This window comes from Rutilus rutilus (genome assembly GCF_951802725.1).
Source record: "Rutilus rutilus genome assembly, chromosome: 1".
Classification (NCBI taxonomy): Eukaryota; Metazoa; Chordata; class Actinopteri; order Cypriniformes; family Leuciscidae; genus Rutilus; species Rutilus rutilus.
In genome coordinates, this window is record NC_140209.1 from 25278549 (window position 1) to 25291883 (window position 13335).

Genomic DNA, 13335 nt, shown 5'->3' on the forward strand with positions numbered 1-13335 from the left:
CTCAGTTTTTGTAGTAATCCAAACTTTGTCGTATGAGCACTGTGCTGATTTGCTGAAGTTAAAATTAGGTGATAAAAGGAAATAAAATAAAGGAAATAAAATATAGAAAAAATAGGAGATAAAATGTAAAAGCGATAGAGCAAAACGCGGAGCAGTAAGCAAGAGCGTCCGAACAGTAGCTGAGCAGGAAGTGGAGTCTATTTGAAAAGGGGTCTATTTGCCCACAGATTTGAAACGCCCTTCGCATTGTTACCTCAGGCAATTGGCGAGTTGGCTCTAACCGGCTCTTGAGTGGTAAATCCGTTTTTAAAAGAGAGGCGTGTGGTGAGATATATTTTTTTAGTCCTTCTTTTGGAGCTGGCTTCTCTGATGGGTTGTCTTTCAATGAATGTTAAAGGTCCCGTTTTTCGTGTTTTTTTGAAGCTTTGATTGTGTTTACAGTGTGCAATATAACATGTGTTCATGTTTCGCGTGTAAAAAAACACAGTATTTTTCACACAATTTACTTATCTGTATACCGCTGTTTTCACTGTCCTAAAAACGGGCTGATGACTTCATTGTTCTATGAAGTCCCTCCTTCAGAAACACGTAACGAGTTCTGATTGTGCCAGTGGTTCCTTGTGATTCGACAGCAGATTAGCGCATGTTGTCCGGTCACGCCTCTTACCATAACGTGGAGATGCATTGCGTCAGTGTTATTGTAAACATGTCTTTAATATTACCTTATCAATTTGAGCCGGAATCAGACCCAGAGAACATAGATGAAGAGGATCGATTAGAACCTGTTCAAGCACGACTTTTGCAGGATGTTTCACAATGGTAAGCTGTTTATTTAGTAGTTGTCCTACTTTTACGTTTGGCTGATACCTTGAATTGGTTAAATTGTAATGTTAAATGTTACAAACTGTTATAAAAGCTTGTGGTATATTTTGTCCGTCTGTCGAATTAACGATGGTGTTGTTGAATTTTTAAAATAAGTGTAAATAACATCTGCTGCAAAGACATGCAAAAAGTACTGTAACACCTCCTAATTAAGTATAGTTCTTTTGAAATTTTTTCATCCAAACAATTTTATATAAATACACTTTTTCACCATGAATATAGCCTTAAAAACTGCCATGTTGTGTAAAAGAAATCGTTGCCTTGCATTACAATAATTTATTTATTAAAAGTTGAATGTTACGTGACTCTTTGTCACGTAACTGAATGTTACGTGAATGTCACGACCCCTTTTTTTGTGTATTTCTGTGGGCGGAGGTTAGTCAAAAAACTGTTCTAGTGACGTCATTAAAGCAGGAAGTAGAGGGGTGTAGTCCAAACCGGTCGTTCGCTGTAGGCTTTGAAAGGGGACTTCTGTTAAATAAATATATCTCGCTTGGCATTGAACTTTGAGCTTTATAATTTTACAGGTATTATTTATGCTCTAACAGCAACATTACACACTAACTAAAGTTTGAAAAATGGGATCGCGAAGAACAGGACCTTTATACCTTAACCCTCAGAGAGTCTTCGGTCACTTCTGACCGAATAATTTTCTGTTTTGAATTTTTAAAAATCACAGCTTCATCGGAAGGTTATGATACTTGATGACTTTTATGGCATTAGGTATGTGAATACAAAAAAAAATTGAGGTCATGATCCGAGCATGCTAAGTGGTCGTAAAAAAAATAGTCACACTCAGTGTCTTCGGTCAAAAATGACCGACCCATAGGAAATGAATGGGAAATTTACAAAAACACAAAAATTCTCAGAATTTTTGTCCGTACAATCTACAAATCGGCCACGATTCTAAAAAAAAGTACACCGCAGTAAAGGGGTGACACTCTACAATATCAAGAGTGCAAACAATTCACACCCACCCACACACACACACATACAAACACACTTTTATACACATACACACCAATAAATTCAGATTACAAAAAATCTGTTTTGAATTTTTAAAAATCACAGCTTCATCGGAATGTTACGAAACTTGGTGACTTTTATGGCATTAGGTATGTGAACACACAAAAAAAATTGAGTTCATGATCCAAGAATGCTAAGTGGTCGTAAAAAAAATAGTCACACTCGTGGTCTTCGGTCAAAAATGACCCCCATAGGAAATTAATGGGAAATTGACAAAAACACAAAAATTCTCTACAAATCAGCCACGATGCAGAAAAAAAGTGCTCAGCAATGAAGGGGTGAAACTCTATAACATCAAGAGTGAAAAACATAACATAATTAATAATTATAATTAATATATATATATATATATATATATATATATATATATATATATATATATATATCATATAATAATTATTAAAATTATTAAAATAATAATTAATAAAATGTTATAAACCTTGGCAAAAAGTATTATTTGAGAATTTCTAAAAAAAATACATTCAATTCACATCTTATAAGTAATTTGGTCCAAAAACAACTAGAATTCACAACCATCTCCATTTAGAGCTATACATGCATCTAGTGGTAAACCCATGCAATAACATGATTTATTTCATTTTATGTTTAATAAATTGATTTTTTTTTTTTTTTCTGAAAGCCTAGTCTCTATTTTAACCGAAAATACTGTATACATTTTTTTTTTTTTTAAATTGAAAAAAAAAAATTTAATCATTATTTTCAATGGCAAAAAATGGACTATAAATAATGCATAAATATTAATAAGTTCAATCAAATTGTCTCAAAATACTAAATTAAAAAGAATAAATATTATAGAACAAAAATAAATTGCATTGGTTTTTACTGGGATGGAGGAAGTTTCATTTTTAGGTGTCCGGTCACTTCTGACCGGGAAGGCACTGAGTGTGACTGCTAAACGAAGACTCTCTGAGGGTTAATCAGCACAGTACTGTTCACCTTCATCGCCATCTAGTTTCTCCTCGAAGCTCATCCAATTGACACTCGGCCATCCTGATGAGCGCCCTCCGTGTCCTGATCGCCATTTTACTTCTGACACTCTTAATCAGAGTCAGATCAAACATTTCTTAACATCTCAGGCACGAATTACACCTCTATAAAAATACAATACTGTTGGGCATTACAAGTGTAAAGTTTATTGTCAGCTTACCTGTTCAAAAGACACAGGTCAAAACACAGGTCAAACAAGGAGCGCTCTTCTTTGCATGTACACTGCACTTTCATCACGTACTGAATAATACTTCTATTCTGTTAGTCAGCTACTGATGCATAGAGTAACACTTGATTGCCCCCTGCTGACAAACCTGAGTTTAACCGAAATGATTTTACTCAGAACACAGTGCAATCCAGTAATACAAATAAATGTAACTAATGTATTTACCAAGTTAAAAATTTAAAGGGGGTGCAATTTATCCGTCCCTTTTGAAATCATCAGTGCTACATAAATATTCAATGATCGGGGCGGCTCGGACCTTTCTGAAACAAAGCCGAGCATCTTCTGCAGAAGACAACTCCAGATTTCTGCTCACACTTATATACCATACATCCTTTTCCAAAAATGGAAACACACCCTATAGATATTTTTAGGTGTGACATACTAGAATAGAATTTTCTGCTGCAAGCAACACTCCAGGCCTTTCTTTAGGCTTCAAAAAACCAAACCAAATTCACAGACAGAGGAAATAATAGTATACAAAAATATAGATAAATAACTTATTTCCTAGGCTAATTTACTTATTTTCTAAATAATAATCTTCTACAAGTTCTACAAGATTTTTAGAATCTTGGGTAACGTTCCAGAAACATCATGGGAACAAAAGACGTCACTTGTTTATCCCATGGAGAACGTTTTTCAGTGACTGAGTTCTGGACTTGCGACAAAACTCTCGTAATAATCAACTAATCTTTTACATTGTGTTTGCACTGTTAGTTATGATGAAAGCATTCGTCGTTAGTGTACAGAAATCGAGTAACAATGACGAGATCGCTGCATTCATGTCTGTGATCGGCTTCACTCTCATCACTGCAACCTTTCATACCAAAATATAATGCCATGGATCTATCTTTTAATGCTATAATTATCACTTTTCACCAGTAGTTAACATTGAGAGCTGTAATAGTAAAAACGTGGTAAAAGTTTTCGAGAGAGTTCCACATGTAATACTAGCAATTTCATATGCAAAGCTGTCCAATCACAGTAGTGGGCGTTTACACTGAAGTAGGCTGTATAGATTAGGTCAGCCCAGAACCGGGAACACTTCCCATAAATCCTGATGTACTCGTTACATCATAAGAAGAATGGCGTCTACGCTAATATTAGTCTCTCTGTTTATCCCGAGGTTTACCGCAGTCCGCCGGATCCAGGCCGTATCCAGATCTGATGAAGGACCTGCGCCTGGACGCGACGACAACACAGTCCTGAAGTGTCATCTAGTCTCTCCCCTGTGAAGGCCTCCTTCCCTTCTCTTTACCTCAGTACAGATAAACATTGTTGGGATAATTCACATTATAATGTAATTCACGTGGCTACGCGGAAGCGATAAATATTTCTTTATTATACATTTTTATGGCCACACAAGTAGTTTGTTTGTAGAGGGTTTGTTTGTAAAGGACTACACGCCTGTGCACATATATGTAATTGAATGGGTTCTCGTTTTACATACAGGAGGTAGTTTGAATGGAGGTTCTGGGGGAGGAAACACCTTTAAGGGACACATCACTTTTCTCAAATGTTATAACTTCTTTTAGCTTTTCATTATGGTTGGGAGAATAAGACCATTTTACCAAGTGCACTGATACACTTTAAATGATATCAAACATGTATAGTTACATCCTTCGGTAACATTTTGTACATCCTTAACATTGCATAGGTTTGCAGTGAGTTTTAGGTGAGGAGGAGAAGATGGGAGAAGGGGGAGATGGAGCTCCATGTGTGCTGCGTCTCGGATGTGTCTGTTACATATGCAAAAGAGAGTTCAAGTGTTAATTCTCAGGAGAGTCTTTGTTTCCTCGAGGGGTCGCTCAGACTTACTGGCACCTGCCTTACAACATATTTATTTATTTATTTATTTATTTACATTTTATTGGAGGATCAACGCCATGAGATGAATCATCTCGTTTTCAAGGGGGTCCTCAGGATCATGTCCAAAGAACATAGAACAGCAGCGTAGATACAATCAAATAAAACAAAAAAATCATAATAATAAAAAATAATAATACAACAAAACCTTAGCACACACACTCACACACATTCACTCACACGCACGCACGCACCTACACACACACAAGCTCTCGCTATTCCCCTCCCCACCCATCATAGATGGAGTATAGTACGCCACAGTGGTTCCCAAAATGTGGTATGTATACCACTAGACACATTTTATACCCTTTTTAAGTAAACATTTTTAGTCTAGGACTCAGCATGAAGGTACTTTGGAGGTCACGCATTTTAGGACTCCTCACTGACCTTCCCAAAAAGACCATAAGACAGTTGCAGCTCATACAGAACGCTGCCGCCAGGATTCTGAGCAAAACCAGAAAATATGAACATATCACACCAGTCCTCAGGTCTTTACACTGGCTCCCAGTTAGATTTAGGATTGATTTTAAAGTATTATTACTGGTATATAAATCATTCAATGGCCTAGGACCTCAATACACTGCAGATATGCTCACTGAATATAAACCCAACAGATCACTCAGATCATTAGGATCATATCAGCTAGAAATACCAAGGGTTCACTCTAAGCATGGCGAATCTGCTTTTAGCTATTATGCCAGCCGCAGCTGGAACCAGCTTCCAGAGGAGATCAGACGTGCTCCTACTGTAGTCACATTCAAATCCAGACTCAAAACACATCTGTTTAGCTATGCATTTACTGAATGAGCACTGTGCCACTGTTCGTCCGACTGTTTGTACTGTATTTTATTTTTTTATTTTTTTTATTTTTTTTAAACTGTTTTAATTTTTTTATTATTTTAATTTCTTCTATGTAAAGCACTTTGAATTGCCATTGTGTATGAAATGTGCTATATAAATAAACTTGCCTTGCCTTGCCTAGGAGGGGTACTTGGTGTGAGATGTTTGAGAACCACTGGTGTAACATATTGCATATAACACAGTAATCGCAAATATAACTGACAAAATCAACATCTCGATATATGTATATATATTATATAAACACATTCATATATACACACATACATAATATATATTGATGCTAAATATGAAATGCTAGAAACATAGACAAGTATTCTGAAGATGTGTTAACAGAGCAGTTCGAAACAGAGGAAAAGACATAAGCGAGCGAATGGAGGCTGGAAGGTCACGAGGTCGCCCTAACACAGAAAGCATATTTTCCAATTTCTCTCCTAACTCTAAGGACAGTAAAGAAGATATGTTTGTTGTGACGAAGACTATATTGTGAACTGTAAAGCACTAAATATTGCGATAAATAATATGGATATTGAAAGTGAATACATTTAAAAATGAGCTGTAGCCAGTGATATTGTCTTCTGGCTGAGGGTCCATGCCAGGACAGCTGTTCATACATCACACAATGATGTGTCCTATAGGGGCAGCGAAGGACGAATCGGCACAGGCTGTTGTATACCACATCAAGAGAGTGTAGACAAGTGGCAGTAGTGTTAGAATATATAATATCTGCATAGTCCAGAATAGGCAGCAACAACTGAGAGACTTTTCTTCTCCTTCCCTGGAAGTTAAAACCGTCTATCGATTGATATAACGTTTTAAGACGAACGTCAAGTTTGTTGGTAAGGGCGTGTACATGAGCTTTGAATGAAAGATCAGTTTCCAGCCAAACACAGAGGTCTTTAATTTTTTTCGGTTGGCTCTAGAGGAGAAGAATCCAAAAAAAATGCAGATTAAGATTATTACATCTTTCTTCTGGAAAAGCATGCAATAAGATTTTGATTTATTCAGCAGGAGTTTATTAAATGACAGCCACTGCTGTACAGAATCAAAGTCATGTTGTAAAGAATGATTTATGTCGAGAATATTTGGTTTGGAGCAATATATAATTGTATCATCTGCATAAAGATGAATATCACATTCTGAACAGCAGAGTGGCAGGTCATTTATAAAAATGGAAAATAACAAAGGCCCAAGCAAAGAACCCTGGGGTATGCCTTTATCTACACCTGCAAAATTCGACTGACTGCCCCTGAAGGACACACACTGGCGGCGGTGATGGAAATATGAGTTAAATCAAAGAAGAGATGAACGGGAAAGGCCAATTGAGTATAATTTATCCAGGAGCTGGTAATGATCAACTAAATCAAATGCTTTTGTAAGATCTAAGAAGATGGCACCAGTACACATATTGTTATCAAAACTAGAAAAAATATCATTACATTTCAAAAGAGCAGTGGTAGTTGAGAAGTGTTTCCTGAAACCGGACTGGCATTGAGATAGTAAAATGTTATGAGAAAGATAGTTAGATTATAGATCGAAGATAATTTAGATAATCTAGAAGATAACTAGATAAATAAAGGAGATACACAAAGGATTTTACGAGTTAAATCTCAGTGTGATAGAACAACCAAACAGCATACTATTTTCCAACCAAAAATTGGCAAGCCTCCAAGCTGTAATAAGGCAGATAATTCATCAGAAAATCAAAATCAGCTTGTACCTGTAGACGTCTCGTATCCTTGAACGGAATCATACCGTATCGCATTGTGGCATTGAGAGTATTTTTCTTAAAGATCTTCTAGTGTAATGACTACGCCACCTGGGAGTTCTTAACCCAGGAATACCAACCTAATAAATAGGCTGCACAGATTTGTTTCCCTCTTATAAGACAAGAGACGTGGATGAATAAATTATTGTTTAATTTTTCTAGTCACAATAATAATAATAACTAATTCAAAACAAAGACAATACAAGGACAAATGTTCAAAATAATACTTCCACGATAAGTTACACGAACTTCACAACATAAATACAAAATAAATACATTAAACAAAAACACAACTCAAATAATCAGACGACAGGACTGAGTGAGGCCAGCAGGGGGGACACTCAATGAGCACTACAACACTCCGTAAGTAACACCAAAAATGCAAAAGAAAAACCAAAGCAATAACCACATCAGTATCACCTTCACACCGGTGCACATCCACAGCACAGCACAAAAATAATCAAGTCAAGCCCCGCCCCTTTGCTCTTGGACACTCAACTCCTAACAAAATCAAAAACAGAACATACAAAGAATAATTACATACAGTTCACAGTAGAAACATATACAAAATAACAAAATAACTAAACAATGAACCTTAGAAAGAAAACAATAACCAAACACACAACACTCCTTGTAAACCTTCACACACTCGCACGTTGCCTACACACACACACACACGCACGCACAAACACGCTAAAACTGCAGGGCGGCGATATTCCTCCTGTCAACCTGCATACGCCATTAAAGCACTAACAGTTTCTTGTTCGGCCGCAGCCAGAGTGGAATGAAATTGACGCGAATCCTTTCGTTTTAATATAGTTGAGACAGCAGCAAAACAGCAGCGCTCCGTAATCAACGAGCGAACGTCGGGTAACCCCAACAACGGAATCCTCCCCGCTACTCGGCAGAATACGCTGCACTTCTGAAACGACAACTTTAATTAAAAGACATATCAGAGCATGACACACATATACAAATAACCTGCATACTTGGGGTACGAGGAATCCCAGTCACGGCAGTCCAAAGTGCCCATAAATCAATGTGCATGCTGTAACATGAAACACAAGACATTTCAATTTACCCACTGCCCTATAAGGGAAGGAAAGACGCTACAAACGACCACGTTCCTACCTGTGAAGAGGCTGCAAACACATCAACCATGGGAGACAGTACTCGTTCTCCTATATGCCATGGGACCACACAAACAATTTTCCCGCATGCCTCTTCACAGCATGCGGAACCGGAAAAGCAAGGAAGCTTTGTGACGGGACTCAATACAGGGCAGGTATATATATGCTCCGCCTTTAGCTGTGATAGGCTTAATAAATAAACCTGAAGCAACCAATAGTAGCCTGAAGTCAAACACCTATACTGCCACATTCTACCCCTCACTTCTGTATCGTCGCCCCGATTCCAGGGCCTAAAGTGGGCAGAGACTAAATTAAAAAGGAGCCATCATAGCGACAACACTTAAAATCATTTACAGAGGGCGATGGATATGCTTCACCGCACTTAAAATCTACAGAGAACAATGGAAAGGCATCATCGTACTCACAGCATCTACAGAGAACAATGGATAGGCGTCATCGTACTCACAACATCTACAGAGAACAATGGATAGGCGTCATCGTACTCAAAACATCTACAGAGAACAATGGATAGGCGTCATCGTACTCACAACATCTACAGAGAACAATGGATAGGCGTCATCGTACTCACAACATCTACAGAGAACAATGGATAGGCGTCATCGCACTCAAAACATCTACAGAGAACAATGGATAGGCGTCATCGTACTCGAAGCATCTACAGAGAACAATGGATAGGCATCATCGTACTCAACATCTACAGAGAACAATGGATAGGCATCATCGTACTCAACATCTACAGAGAACAATGGATAGGCGTCATCGTACTCGAAGCATCTACAGAGAACAATGGATAGGCATCATCGAACTCACATCACTCACATCATCTACACCAAGAACAATGGATGGGCATCATCGAACTCACATCACTCACATCATCTACATCGAGAACAATGGATGGGCATCATCGAACTCACACATCATCTACTCCGAGAACAATGGATGGGCATCATCGAACTCACACCACTCACATCATCTACACCGAGAACAATGGATGGGCATCATCGAACTCACACCACTCACATCATCAACACCGAGAACAATGGATGGGCATCATCGAACTCACACCACTCACATCATCAACACCGAGAACAATGGATGGGCATCATCGAACTCACACATCATCTACTCCGAGAACAATGGATGGGCATCATCGAACTCACACCACTCACATCATCTACACCGAGAACAATGGATGGGCATCATCGAACTCACACCACTCACATCATCAACACCGAGAACAATGGATGGGCATCATCGAACTCACACCACTCACATCATCAACACCGAGAACAATGGATGGGCATCATCGAACTCACACCACTCACATCATCAACACCGAGAACAATGGATGGGCATCATCGAACTCACACCACTCACATCATCAACACCGAGAACAATGGATGGGCATCATCGAACTCACACCACTCACATCATCTACACCGAGAACAATGGATGGGCATCATCGAACTCACATCATCCACACCGAGAACAATGGATGGGCATCATCGAACTCACATCATCCACACCGAGAACAATGGATGGGCATCATCGAACTCACACATCATCTACACCGAGAACAATGGATGGGGCCGGGGGTGTAGCGGGCAAACCGTTTGAGTCACCAGGGGGTCTGCTTAGCCCTGGTGAGGCAACAGGGGCACGTTCTTGACGCAGCATCTCATTATCGGCTCGCAACTGGGCCACCAACTCCCTGAGCTCTTGGAGTTCCTCACTCATGATTATAATACGCAACTTCTTACTTACCAAAACAGAACCCCCTCAAGGAAGGCACAACCGAAACTTGAGAGACTCAACGGGCACTGCTGTTTTGCTGCTTTTCTAGAAAGGAGAGGAAAAGAAAAGAAAAAGAAAAAAAAACAATTCACAAAAATAAACACCCACGTCTCTGTCTCAAGTATGGGAAACCCTGCCGTACTACGCCAATTGTGGCATTGAGAGTATTTTTCTTAAAGATCTTCTAGTGTAATGACTACGCCACCTGGGATTTCTTAACCCAGGAATACCAACCTAATAAATAGGCTGCACAGATTTGTTTCCCTCTTATAAGACAAGAGACGTGGATGAATAAATTATTGTTTAATTTTTCTAGTCACAATAATAATAACTAATTCAAAACAAAGACAATACAAGGACAAATGTTCAAAATAATACTTCCACGATAAGTTACACGAACTTCACAACATAAATACAAAATAAATACATTAAACAAAAACACAACTCAAATAATCAGACGACAGGACTGAGTGAGGCCAGCAGGGGGGACACTCAATGAGCACTACAACACTCCGTAAGTAACACCAAAAATGCAAAAGAAAAACCAAAGCAATAACCACATCAGTATCACCTTCACACCGGTGCACATCCACAGCACAGCACAAAAATAATCAAGTCAAGCCCCGCCCCTTTGCTCTTGGACACTCAACTCCTAACAAAATCAAAAACAGAACATACAAAGAATAATTACATACAGTTCACAGTAGAAACATATACAAAATAACAAAATAACTAAACAATGAACCTTAGAAAGAAAACAATAACCAAACACACAACACTCCTTGTAAACCTTCACACACTCGCACGTTGCCTACACACACACACACACGCACGCACAAACACGCTAAAACTGCAGGGCGGCGATATTCCTCCTGTCAACCTGCATACGCCATTAAAGCACTAACAGTTTCTTGTTCGGCCGCAGCCAGAGTGGAATGAAATTGACGCGAATCCTTTCGTTTTAATATAGTTGAGACAGCAGCAAAACAGCAGCGCTCCGTAATCAACGAGCGAACGTCGGGTAACCCCAACAACGGAATCCTCCCCGCTACTCGGCAGAATACGCTGCACTTCTGAAACGACAACTTTAATTAAAAGACATATCAGAGCATGACACACATATACAAATAACCTGCATACTTGGGGTACGAGGAATCCCAGTCACGGCAGTCCAAAGTGCCCATAAATCAATGTGCATGCTGTAACATGAAACACAAGACATTTCAATTTACCCACTGCCCTATAAGGGAAGGAAAGACGCTACAAACGACCACGTTCCTACCTGTGAAGAGGCTGCAAACACATCAACCATGGGAGACAGTACTCGTTCTCCTATATGCCATGGGACCACACAAACAATTTTCCCGCATGCCTCTTCACAGCATGCGGAACCGGAAAAGCAAGGAAGCTTTGTGACGGGACTCAATACAGGGCAGGTATATATATGCTCCGCCTTTAGCTGTGATAGGCTTAATAAATAAACCTGAAGCAACCAATAGTAGCCTGAAGTCAAACACCTATACTGCCACAGCATCATACCGTACATACGAAAGTAAAGTAAACAATAACAAGCATGATAGCGTAACCGTGGTGACACAGTCATGGTGAAAATTAAGTCTCATCATCCAGGTTGAGTGAATCAAAGGAGTCGATAAACTTAGATGCCTCACTTGGCTCAGTAAAACAGGTTTTGGTCGGATCCGCGTGTCAACTTGATGGTGGCTGGATATAGTAGGAAAGCTTGAAATCCCAAGGTGCGAGCCCTATTCATTATAGGGAAGCACGGACGTCTGCGCCGAGCGGTGGCATCGCTATAGTCTGCAGTGAAGCGAATTGCTTGGCCGTCTACTGTCACCGGTGACTTCCTTGCGAATCCCAAAATCCGATCTCTGTCGGTGAAGCAAAGACAGTTCAGGATCATGGTCCGCGGAGGAACAGAAGCCTTGCACGGAGGGCCAACGCGATATAACCGGGGGATATACTGTCCAATTCAGGGAACCATTTGGGAAGGCTACGCACCAGGTAAGCCAAGGCCTGATCTTCTTCCACTCCTTCTTTCAAGTTTAGAATTCGGAGATTGTTCCTCCTACTCCGGTCTTCCATCGAAGCTAGTTTATGTTGAAGTTTCTCCATGGTGTCATTATGTTCAGTAGTAGCTTCCTCTACTCGCTTCATTCGTTTTTGTAGAGAGGTTGTAATCTTGCGCTGAGAATCCAAGTCTTTGGAATGTTGATCAAGTGTCATTTTGATAGAATCCAGCTGATTTTCCAAACGTTCAAAGGGATCTCTGGCAATTTTGCCGGCTTCGGCAAAAATTTTTTGCAGAGTTTCTTCTAGAGACGCCCCGAGTCCGCCACACGAGGTGGTGTCAGTGTTTTCAGCCTGTAAATTCGCCGACTATTTTGTGTTTCCCCTTTTCCCAGGCATGATCAAAGTCACAAGAGCAAAAAATTTGAAAACCCTGAAACAGGTTCTGCGCTTGGAAATCTTGATTTGCTGTTTTAACAATTTAGTCAGGGTGAGCGACTGTGCCTCTACTCCGCCAGCTTGGACAACATATTACAATATGTTTTGTGAATACGGCCCCAGACATTCTGAATTTGGATTTTTAAATAGCCTACACTGTGGAATAAAAAAAATCTTTAGACATTAAGAATCAGCACATGAATCATATGACACGCTTCATGCCGCAAAGCATGCTGGGAGCCACCACAGCATAACACTCATGGCTCCCAGCATTCATTGCAGCAGTTATTTTT

The 13335-nt window shown here is 39.5% G+C and overlaps 2 protein-coding genes and 2 long non-coding RNA genes across 4 annotated transcripts in view; 2 read left to right on the top strand and 2 right to left on the bottom strand.

Annotated features, from left to right (window-relative positions):
* The window catches only part of fbf1 (Fas binding factor 1), a 214230-nt gene that overhangs the window by 144146 nt on the left and 56749 nt on the right, over positions 1–13335 (top strand). The window lies entirely within an intron of this gene.
* tmem220 (transmembrane protein 220) overlaps positions 1–13335 on the top strand; it is a 70948-nt gene that overhangs the window by 37936 nt on the left and 19677 nt on the right. The gene's annotated exons all lie outside the window — the stretch shown is intronic.
* On the bottom strand, positions 7826–9096 carry LOC311277574. The gene is made up of 3 exons (XR_014625291.1): positions 8763–9096; positions 8621–8679; positions 7826–8553 (listed from the first exon to the last, which is right to left on the bottom strand). It is a non-coding gene; the product is annotated as an uncharacterized lncRNA (long non-coding RNA).
* On the bottom strand, positions 10438–12098 carry LOC311277580. The gene is made up of 3 exons (XR_014625295.1): positions 11859–12098; positions 11717–11775; positions 10438–11649 (listed from the first exon to the last, which is right to left on the bottom strand). It is a non-coding gene; the product is annotated as an uncharacterized lncRNA (long non-coding RNA).